Source organism: Choloepus didactylus, chromosome 7 (genome assembly GCF_015220235.1).
Source record: "Choloepus didactylus isolate mChoDid1 chromosome 7, mChoDid1.pri, whole genome shotgun sequence".
Taxonomy (NCBI): Eukaryota; Metazoa; Chordata; class Mammalia; order Pilosa; family Megalonychidae; genus Choloepus; species Choloepus didactylus.
The window spans coordinates 124,917,244-124,929,047 of record NC_051313.1 but is presented as its reverse complement, the minus strand read 5'-3'; the positions used below and the strand labels follow the sequence as shown (position 1 = coordinate 124,929,047).

At 37.4% G+C, this 11,804-nt stretch overlaps 1 non-coding gene across 1 annotated transcript; it reads left to right on the top strand.

The window, feature by feature from the left end:
• Positions 1–10,084: 10,084 nt before the first annotated feature.
• TRNAS-GCU lies at positions 10,085–10,166 on the top strand. The gene has a single exon. It is a non-coding gene; the product is annotated as a tRNA-Ser (tRNA).
• Positions 10,167–11,804: the final 1,638 nt, after the last annotated feature.

Genomic DNA, 11,804 nt, shown 5'->3' with positions numbered 1-11,804 from the left:
TTATAAAAGCCTATCCATCTCTGGTGTTTTGCATTCTGCAGCATTAGCAAACTAGAACAATGGTTTTAAACTAACATAACGGGAATATGGCATTAATCAATACAGCAAACAAGAGGAATCAATATGTGAATGCCTAGGCTACCAGATATGTATCTCTTGTGTTCTTGATCTAAAAGCCTTGGAATGAAGTTCTCTAATTTTGCACATTACCTGCTTCCTCTGAGGATCTTGGGAGAGCTGCCTCTTTCAGGACACCATCTGCATTTGAGGTTATTTTATTCAAACTCAGAGTGAGATTTCCACTTCAGATGGAGGTCCACTCAGGATTTTTGTGTTTGTTTGTTTCTTTGATAAAATTTGCACTCAAGGAAAAATCCCATAGGTTTTAAAGAAGTAGTTGTGAAGTATTTGTGGGCATTAAGACCTGATTTAGTCCTTTCCAGTGAGGTTCTTTTTTTAAAAAAAGTTCAATTTTATTGAGATACATTCTCATACCATACAATCATCTACAGCATACAACCAATTGTTCACAGTACCCTTATATAGTTGTACATTCATTACCACAATCAATTTTTGAACATTTTCATTGCCACACACAAAAAAGAATAAGAATTAAAGTTGAAGTAAAAAAGAACACCCAAAAACATCCCACACCCCCATCCCTCCCCATTATTCATTTACTTTTTGTCCTCATTTTTCTATTCATCTGTCCATACACTGGATAAAGGGAGTGGGAGCCACAAAATTTTCGTAATCACACAGTTCAAGCTATATACAATCATCTTCAATAATGAAGGCTACTGGGTTGCAGTTCAACAATTTCAAGCATTTCCCTCCAGCTATTCCAATACACTAAAAACTATAAAGGGATATTTATATAATGCATAAGAATAACCTCCAGAATGACCTCTCAACTCTATTTGAGATCTCTCAGCCATTGAAACTTTATTTTGTTTCATTTTTCTTCCCCATTTTGGTCCAAGAAGGCTTTCTTAATCCCACGATGTCAGGGCCAAGCTCATCCCCACAAGTCATATCCCATGTTGCCAGGGAGACCTACACCCATTGGGAGTCATGTCCCACATAGTGGGGAGGGAAGTGATTTTACCTGCAGAGTTGGCTTAGAGAGAGAGGCCACATCTGAGCAACAAAAGAGGTTCTCTGGGGATGACTCTTAGGCACCATTTTAAGTAGGCTTAGCCTCTCCTTCGCGGCAACAAACTTCATGAGGGCAAGCCCCAAGATCGAGGGCTTGACCTTCCAAATTGGTAGTCCCCAATGCTTGTGAGAGTATCATTAATTCCCCAGATGGGCAAATTTAACATTTCCTCATTTTCCCCCAGTCCCTCAAGGGAGCTTTGCAAATACATTTTTACTCTCTGCCCATCCAACAAGTTTCTTAATGCAGACTTGCTTTGATATCCCTTTTAAAACACCCCAACACTGAATGAAGGTTATACAGAGATTCTGTCAATGTTTCTTTTGGGAAATAATAAGTACATCATAAAATCAGCATATAAGAAAAGAGAATTAGTCAATGAACTGAATCTATTGGTCATCCAGTGACAACCTCATAAGGGGAAAGTGTGACTTTTATAGTGATGAGTTCACAGCCATGAAGACCAAAGGGAGAACTGAACCAAAGGATGTGAAATTTTTCTAACAGTTGGAAAATTTCAGTCTTAATATCTCTTTGGTTCTTTCAGCTTTTCTTTCATTCTAAGGATAATAAAGATAATGTAATATGTGTAACAAGGGAAGGACTCTACATATTTCTTTAAGACCTATCTAGTAAAATAAGTACCTGATAATGTGACCAAGTTTCAGGAAAGGACTAAAGTCAGTGTTTCCTTGAAACTGTTATGACTGTGCTGTTTTGATTAGAAAAGTTTTCAATTTATCTAGAAAATATACAGATAACTGCTAGAACATATTTACATAATTGCAACCTTGGTACTTGCATGAAATCCATTTGTAGATTTTCAAAAGTTTTCTGAGGAGATGGATGGTTTGAAGCCTTGGCCCCCTGTACACATTCATCAGCACTATGATGATCACAGAGATGGTGAGATTCAGCCACCTTTTGGGTTTCTTGAGAGAAGAAGCCCCACCAATATTTTTCCCATGATATGCAGATTAATGTAGCATAGCCAACAGGAGCTTTATTGATGGATTTTGGTTCCTCCAAGTAGCTATCTTGGAATTAATACAATCCATCTTTATATATTAAAAATTCTGGAATTCTCAGGAGTTTTTTACTTAGATATAAAAACTGCAATATTTGCAAAAATTTTTCCAAGTTAAATAATTTTGGTTGGGAGGAGTTCTGGTAAGGCCAATAACTACAGGACTAAATTGGGCTGGTCCTTTTGCATAGTCATATAATTTTGGATTCCATGCTGATGCTTTAGTGTGTACTTCAACTTCAATAAAATATATTTCTTTGAGGATCCTTAATAGAATTAAGAACTCATATATTTCTTTTCCATTTTTAGTAGTTCTAGAAGAAACAAAGAATTCTTCTTTCTTTCTATATATCCTATAGTCTGTAAAAGTCTTTACTATTTTGTCCATGGTAAGGGTACATGCTCAGATTGTAGATATTAGCTGGGGTACTTAGACAGATGGAAAAGTTTGTAAAGGGGCAATTTCTATAGGTGAAAGTTTGGAAGTGACACCATATCTTATACAAAAATTATCCTATTCATTTCTAAGGAAAGAACCACTACAAATAACATAAATTCAGGATTGGTCAAAGGTATATTGGTTCAATCAGATCCAGACATGTTCAATTTTTCAAGTATGGTTAGTTAATCTTGGGTTTATCCTTCATCAGGGATGGAGGAGTGGCAAGTAGGGCTTAGATTTATATGCTTGACAGTAATATGGGACTGCAGATAAAAGAAGAATTGCATAGGTAATATAGCTCATTGTGAAATGTTGGCTATTGCTTTGGAGGAGCTGTGTGTTTTATTGCACATGGAACCCATAAAATTAGGATGACATAAAATTATGTTAGCTGAGGTATTGATCAATTTTGTGTTACAGTAACTGTAAGCCAGATAGGCTTTAGCAACAAGATTCAGGAAAATGTTCAGATAAACAATTGATTTATGGTAGGTTCCTAATCTGAGAGAAGCATATAGCAGGGAGACTTTGAATTGTAATCTTTCTGTACTGACTGATAATTTTTTACTATGTGCTTTGATAAAAGAAAAATAATAATTAAAAGGTAGGACTACCCCAAACAGTTCCCAAACTACATAGTCTGTGAAATGAACATTCTTACAGACTTTTTTTTTTGCCCCCAAATATGTCAAATGTAAAGTCCATAAAACTCTGGCACACTTCCTATATGAAACTTCTCACCATTTTAGTACAGAGGACTAAGTGAACAAGTAAACAAGTGAAATATTTGGTCTGTTAGGTAATGGCAAGTGCTAAGGAGAAAATAATAAACAGGGAAGGGGGACAGGAATGCTGGGGAAAGAGATTTAAATTTTAGATAGGGTGGCCAAAGGAACACTCCCTGAGAAGCGGACATTTAAATAAATTTTCTAAAGGAAATGAGGGAATTAGCCAAGCAGTTGTCTGAGGGAAGAACATTCCATGCAGAGTGCACAAAAGAACAAAGGCCCTGAGGTAAGTGCAGGCCTGATGTGTTCATAGGAACAGCAAGGGGCTATGGGTGGCTGGAGTGGACTGAATGAGTGGAGAGAAGGTCAAAGGGGTAACAAGGGGCGATAAAAGGCATTGCTCCTCCAGAGCAGTAGCCAACATTTCTCAACAAGCTACATCACCTATGAAATGCTTCTTTTAATCCTACATTACTGTCAAGCATACAGGGTTCTCAGCAGGCAATTTTGTCCCCAAGGAGGCATTTGGCAATGTCTGGAGATGTCTTGTCTTTCTTTTTTAGGGAAGTTATAAGGGTGCAGAAAATACAGAGTTCCCACACACACACCTCTGCTCCCATTATCAACACCTTGAATTAGTTTGGTACATCTGTTAAAATTGATAAAAGAATATCAAAATTTCATTATTAACTATAGTCCATGGTTGATATTAGAGTTCGCTCTTTGTATTGTATAGTCCTATGGGGTTTTTTGTTTAACTTTGGTTCTAGTAACATATAGACAACCTAATTTCCCCCTTTTAGCCACATTCAAATATATAATTCAGTGCTTTTAATTGCGTTCACCACTATACGTTACCAAAATTATTCCACCACCCCAAATAGAAACTGTACAATTTAAGCATTAACTCCCCCTTCCCTTCCCCCACCCTGGCCTCTGATAACCTGTATTCTAGTTTCTGACTGTATGAGTGTGCTTATTCTAATTATTTCATATGAGTAAGATCATACAATATTGGTCCTTTTGTGTCTGGCTTATTTCACTCAACATGATGTCTCCAGGGTTCATCCATGTTGTCACATGTATCAGAACGGCGTTACTTTTCATGGCTGAATAATATTCCATTGTGTGTATATAACACATTTTGTTGATCCATTCATCAATTCATGCACATTTGGGTTGCTTGCATCTTTTGGCAATTGTGAATAATGCCACTATGAATATTGGTGTGCAAATATCTGAGTCCCTGCTTTAGATCCTTTGCAGTATATACCTAGAAGTGGGGGTTCCAGGTCATGTGGTAATTCTATACTTAACTTTCTGAGGAATTGCCAAATTGTTTTCCACAGTGGCTGCACCATTTTACATCCCCACCAACAATCAATGAGTGTTCCTATTTCTTCATATTCTTTCCAATGCATGTTATTTTTCATTTTCTACATAGTAGCCATTCTAGTGGGTGTGAAATGGTACATCATTGTGGTTTTGATTTGCATATCCCATGATGCTGTGCATCTTTTCATGTGCTTTTTGGCCATTTGTATATCTTCTTTGAAGAAATGTCTATATAAGTCTTCTGCCCAGTTTTTAATTGTGCTGCTTGTCTTTTTGTTGTCCCATTTATCTAATTTTTCTTTTGTCACTTCAAGTGTAAGGTCTAAGAAACCATTGACTAACACCAGATCTTGAAGATGCTTACTTATGTTTTTTTCTAAGATTTTTATGCTGGTTCTTGTATTTAGCTCTTTGATACATTTTTGAGTTAGGTTGTGTATAGTGAAGGGTAGGGGTTGAGTTTGGTTTTGTATACGGTGAGAGATAGGGGTCTCCATTTTTTTACATATAGAGATCAAGTTTTCCCAGCACCATTTGTTGAGGAGACTGTTCTTTCCAAATTGAATGAAACTGACACCCTTGTCAAAAGTGGAAGGGTCTTTGTGAATGTCTATTTCTGAACTATCAATTTGATTCCATTGGTCAAAAAGCCTGTCCCTGTGCCAGTATCATGATGTTTTGACCACTCTTGCTTTATAGTAAGTTTTAAAATCAGGCAGTGGGAGTCCTCCACCATAGTTCTTCTTTATAAGATATTTTTGGCTATTTGAGACCCTATCTCTTCCATATAAACTTGATTTCTGCAAAGAAGGCTGTTTATTTTGGGGGGTATTGAGTGGACTGCTTTGGGTAGATTGACATCTTGACTATATTTAGTCTTCAAATCCATGAGCATGTAATATCCTTACATTTATTTAGGTCTTCTTTAATTTCTTTTAGCAATGTTTTGTAGTTTTTGTGTATAAATCCTTTATATTCTTGGTTATATTTATTCCTGGATATTTGATTTTTTTAGTTGTTATTGTAAATGGAATTTTTTTCTTAATTTCCTCTGCAGATTGTTCATTACCAGTGTATAGTAACACTACTGATTTTTGCATGTTGATCTTGTACCCTGCCACATTGCAGAATTGTTTTAGTAGCGCTAGTAGCTTTGTTGTAGTTTTTTGGGATTTTCTATATATAGGATCATGTTGTCTGCAAATAGGGAAGATTTTACTTCTTTCTTTCTGATTTGGATGCCTTTTAATTCTTTCTCTTGCCTAATTCCTCTAGCTAGAACTTATAATACAATGTTGAATAACAGTAATGACAGTTCGCATCCTTGTCTCATTCTTAATCTTAGAGGAAAAGCTTTGAGTATAATGTTAGCTGTGGGTTTTTCATATACGCCTTTTATCATTTTGAGGAACTTTCCTTCTATTACTATATTTCTAAGTATTTTTTATCAAGAACGGGTGCTGGATTTTGTCAAATGCCTTTTCTACATCAATTATGATATGTGGGCTTTCTTTTCCTTCATTCTATTAATGTGATGTATTACATTAATTGATTTTCTTAAGTTAAAACATTCTTGCATGCTTTAGATAAACTCCACTTGATCGTGGTGTATAATTCTTTTAAAGTGTAATTGGATTTGGTTTGCTTGTATTTTGTTAAGAATTTTTGCATCTATAGTCATAAGGGATATTGGTCTGTAATTTCCTTTTCTTGTGGTATCTTTATCTAGCTTTGGTGTGAGAGTGTTGCTGACCTCATAGAATGAGTTAGGAAGTGCTCCCTCCTCTTCAACTTTTTGGAAGAGTTTGAACCATGTTTTAGTTTCCTAGGATGCTTAAGCAAATACCATGAAATGGTTTGGCTTAAACAATGGGAATTTATTAACTTACAGTTTGAGGCTAAAAGAAAGTCCAAATCAAGGAGTCATCAAGGCAATGCTTTCTTTCCAAAGCCCAGTATTCTGGGGCTGGCTGTTGGCAATTCTTGGCTCCTCTGTCACGTGACAAGGTTCGTGGCAGCCTCTTATGGCCTCTCCCCTCTCTTTCAGGTTCTGTTGATGCAGCTTCTTGCTTCCTATAGCTTTCTCTCTGTCTGAATTTCATTCTCCTTTAAAAGACTCTACTTATAGGACTAAGACCCATCCTGACTGACTTGGGCCACACTTTGACTGAAGTAACCTCATCAAATGGTCCTACTTATAATGGGCTCACACCCACAGGAATGGATTAATTTTTTTTTCCATTTTTATTGAGATTGTTCAGATACCATACAATTATCCAAAGATCCAAAGTGTACAATCACTTGACCCTGGATACTCTCATACAGCTGTGCATCCATCACACTTAATTTTTGTTCAATTTTTAGAAACTTTTCATTACTCCAGACAAGAAATAAAGTGAAAGATGAAAAAAGAAAAAAAGAAAAGGAAACTCTAATCCTCCCCTATCCCTCACCAACCCCCCTCAATTGTTGACGTGTGGTATTGATATAGTACGTTTGTCACTGTTTATGAAAAAATGTTGAAATACTACTAACTGTAGTATATAGTTTGTAATAGGTATATAGTTCTTCCCTATATGCCCCTCTATTATTAACTTCTAATTGTATTGTCATACATTTGTTCTGGTTCATGAAGTGATTTCTAGTATTTGTACAGTTGATCATGGACATTGCCCACCATAGGATTCAGTTTTATACATTTCCATCTTTTGACCTCCAACTTTCCTTCTGGTGACATATATGACTCTGAGCTTCCCCTTTCCACCTCATTCACACACCATTCGGCGCTGTTAGTTATTCTCACATCTTGCTACCAACACCCCTGTTCATTTCCAAACATTTAAGTTCATCCTAATTGAACATTCTGCTCATACTAAGCAAGAGCATCTATATTTCTTCCACAAGGCAGGAGGGAGAGTCAAAGAAGGTAGAGAGGCAAAAGAAAGAGGAAACAAAAAAAATGACAGCTAGGAAGCAGCAAAAGGAAAAATAACCTTAAATCAAAGTAGAATAAAGAATCAGACAATACCACCAATGTCAAGTGTCTAACATGCCTCCCCTATCCCCCCTCTTATCTGCGTTTACCTTGGTATATCACCTTTGTTACATTAAAGGAAGCATAATACAATGATTCTATTAGTTACAGTCTCTAGTTTATGCTGATTGCATCCCTCCCCCAATGCCTCCCCATTTTTAACACCTTGCAAGGTTGACATTTGCTTGTTCTCCCTCATAAAAGAACATATTTGTACATTTTATCACAATTGTTGAATACTCTAGATTTCACCAAGTTACACAGTCCCAGTCGTTATCTTTCCTCCTTTCTTGTGGTGTCTCACATGCTCCCCATCTTTCTCTCTCAACCGTATTCATAGTTACCTTTGTTCAGTGTACTTACATTGTTGTGCTACCATCTCCCAAAATTGTGTTCCAAACCACGCACTCCTGTCTTCTATCACCCTGTAGTGCTCCCTTTAGTATTTCCTGTAGGGCAGGTGTCTTGTTCACAAAGTCTTTGATTGTCTGTTTGTCAGAAAATATTTTGAGCTCTCCCTCATATTTGAAGGACAGCTTTGCTGGATACAGGATTCTTGGTTGGCGGTTTTTCTCTTTCAGCATCTTAAATATATCACACCACTTCCTTCTTGCCTCCATGGTTTCTGCTGAGAGATCCGCACATAGTCTTATTAAGCTTCCTTTGTATGTAATGGATCGCTTTTCTCTTGCTGCTTTCAGGATTCTCTCTTTGTCTTTGACATTTGATAATCTGATTATTAAGTGTCTTGGCGTAGGCCTCGTCATATCTCTTCTGTTTGGAGTACGCTGCGCTTCTTGGATCTGTAATTTTATGTCTTTCATAAGATATGGGAAATTTTCATTAATTATTTCCTCTATTATTGCTTCTGCCCCCTTTCCCTTCTCTTCTCCTTCTGGGACACCAATGATACGTACATTATTGTACTTTGTTTCATCCTTGAGTTCCCGGAGATGTTGCTCATATTTTTTCATTCTTTTCTCCATCTGCTCCTTTGTGTGTAGGCTTTCAGGTGTTTTGTTCTCCAGTTCCTGAGTGTTTTCTTCTGCCTCTTGAGATCTGCTGTTGTATGTTTCCATTGTGTCTTTCATCTCTTGTGTTGTGCGTTTCATTTCCATAGATTCTACTAGTAGGTTTTTTGAACTTTTGATTTCTGCCGTATACAGGTCCAGTTCTTCCTTTACAGCCTCTATCTCTTTTGCAATATCTTCTCTAAACTTTTTGAATTGATTTAGCATTAGTTGTTTAAATTTCTGTATCTCAGTTGAAGTGTACATTTGTTCCTTTGACTGGGCCATAACTTTGTTTTTCTTAGTGTAGGTTGTAATTTTCTGTTGTCTAGGCAACAATGAAAGAACAATGAAGGAACATGGGTAAGAGAGAATATGGACCCCCGCAACAAAGCTCAGAATAGAGGTAAGGAATTTCATAGGGAGGAAAAAAGCATTAACATTTTGACAGGACGAAAAATTTTCCCTCCACAATTCTGCACTAAATATCTAAAAGCACACCAATTCTCACGAGAGAAAAATTCCTTCATGAACAGTTGACCACTGAGGCAGTCAGAGCTGGAAGGGTCGTTAGGGGTTGCCCAATTCGGCTTCCAAAGTGGGGGTTGGAGTTAGTGAAGTGGCTTAGGAAAGGGCCACATCTGGGACCCAGGCATCCTGATTCCTGCGGCAATGGATTCCCCACCCCACCCGCCTTGCCCAGTGCTGGTGGTAATTAAAGCTAAATTAATTTTGTGCCACTTCTCCCACTGCTCTGGCTAGAGCAAGAACAGCTCCATCAGGGCCCTTGACCTCTACCTTTTTTCAAAAACGTTCTCACCTCTCGCTGACATATCACAGACTGATCAATAGCAAGCCCTGAAAGGGTAACAAAAGATAAAGGAAGGCGTCTCCTGGCCGTCGAGCAAATTACAGGAGCGAATGACAAGGAATCGTAGAGCCAAGTTTCTGGTACCTCCCAGAAAACAGGAATCCTTGGAAAAGTTCTGATCAAGAGGCAGGGAAATAGGTCTGTCGAATCCATAGTGCAGCGACAGCGGCATGCTCTGAGGGTCCAGAGTGCTTATCTCTGGGAACACAGGACCGCAGGCTGTAGCGGGGTCAGCAAGCGGGTTGACTTTCGTCCAACAGTGTGTGCCAAGCACTAGTTCAATCTGCTATCAGATATTTGTCAAGTAACTTCACCGTCGAACGTCGATTTTGTGGTGGCTGTGAAACGAATCTTATAACACCTGACTCAGAGTGTGCTTGGGAGGATTAAGCCTGGGAAATGGCGATGAAACGTATTGCTGCAAAAAGACCAGGAGTATTACACAGAGGAAGAAATTGAGCGAGGGTGTCTTTCACGTGACGAGGTGGCCGAGTGGTTAAGGCGATGGACTGCTAATCCGTTGTGCTCTGCACGCGTGGGTTCGAATCCCATCCTCGTCGTCCGGTTAAGATGTCTGTTTTTCCCCCAGGCACTCTAAACAAGGGGTTAGGACTTTCTTCTGGTGACTTCATTCCTTACTCAACACGCAGTTGAGTCATTTCGTGTAACCTTTCTTGGTCTTTGCTTTTTCAGCAGCATTTATGGTAGTTGTGAATTTAATTCCTTAGCTGATTTATTTGATTCATATTTCATTCTCCCATAAATTTTCATTCGCTCAGAAGTTTTGCTCAGCAGGGATTCCCTATTAAGGAAACAAATGAATTAATTGAGAACCGTAGAAAAACATTGCCTAACACATTTTAAAGAACTGACAAATTCGTCTACAGAGTCATATACACAAAAGTCTATACCTTGTACTTTATGGATTATTTAAGGCATTTTGGGTTTATTTTATCTCTACTGCAATTTTTGTCTATCTTTCATGGTAACTTTAAAGCAAGCATAGTTGTCTAAGGATCCCTATTTTTGACAAGGAGGAGGGTCTGTCCCTTTACTTAGAGATACGAGAAAGCTAAAAAGGATATCCCACACAATATTCCCAACTAGTGCTAAGGATTTCTTTCTGAGAAAGACAGAGAACAATGTCAGTACTGTGGGGTTCTATTTGTGATTTCCATCTTGACTGACCTTTGGTCAATAGATATATATACACACACACACACACATATATATATATCTTCATTTTATTTCCATTTGTTGATAAGTACTACATTTACATGATTCAAAAGTATAAAAAGCTATACAGAAAAGTCTTGTCACCAATTACCCTCTCCACTGCTAAGCTACTGTTATTAGCCCTCAGGTATCAGTCCAGAAACAAAGTATGAATATATAAGAACACAAATATGAATATATATACACATATTCTTACTTGTTTTTGTAAATAGTAGTGTCTATTCATATTATCTTGACCATGCTCTTTTTCACGTAATACATCTTGGAGCACTTTCCATACCATTATAAAACATGATTTCTCATTTTTCTCTAAGTCTGCATAGTATTCTATTATAGGCATTTTGGTTCCTTTCAATCTTTTTTTTTTTTTAATAAACTGTGTGGCAACAAATAACTTCATGCATATGTCATTTTAAATGTGTATCTATAATATAAATGTCTAGACATGATATGCTGTGTCCTAAGGTATATTCATTTGTAAAACAGTCACATTCCCTCCATAAAAATTGTATTAATTTACTCACAAACCAACAAAATGGAAAAGAGCCAGACCACATCTGTCTGGATTATGCAGCCCTATAAGAGGGATTATTATTTTCTACCTTTATCTAGCATTGTCTCAGAACATCTAAAGGAAGTCCCCGCAGTAAGAAGGAAATGACTGGGTATCTTGGGTTCTCTTAAGCTTGGTTGTCTTTATTTATTACAGATTCTTTCAGTAACCATTGGCAGTTTATAAATGAGCTGATTAAATGTTCAAAATTTAATAATTTTTAGGGAATGGTGAGGTTGAGCCTTGCATGGTTTGAGAGTAGGGGTCATTTGATTTTTTTTTTTTTATGAGAATGAACATAAAAGATGTCTAAATCAGATATCTGAAATTGGATCACTGGAATCAACTGTCAGGTCTTATGCAACAGATGTGATTTCTTTAGTTCAGTGGTTCTCGAAAGTCTGGTTCC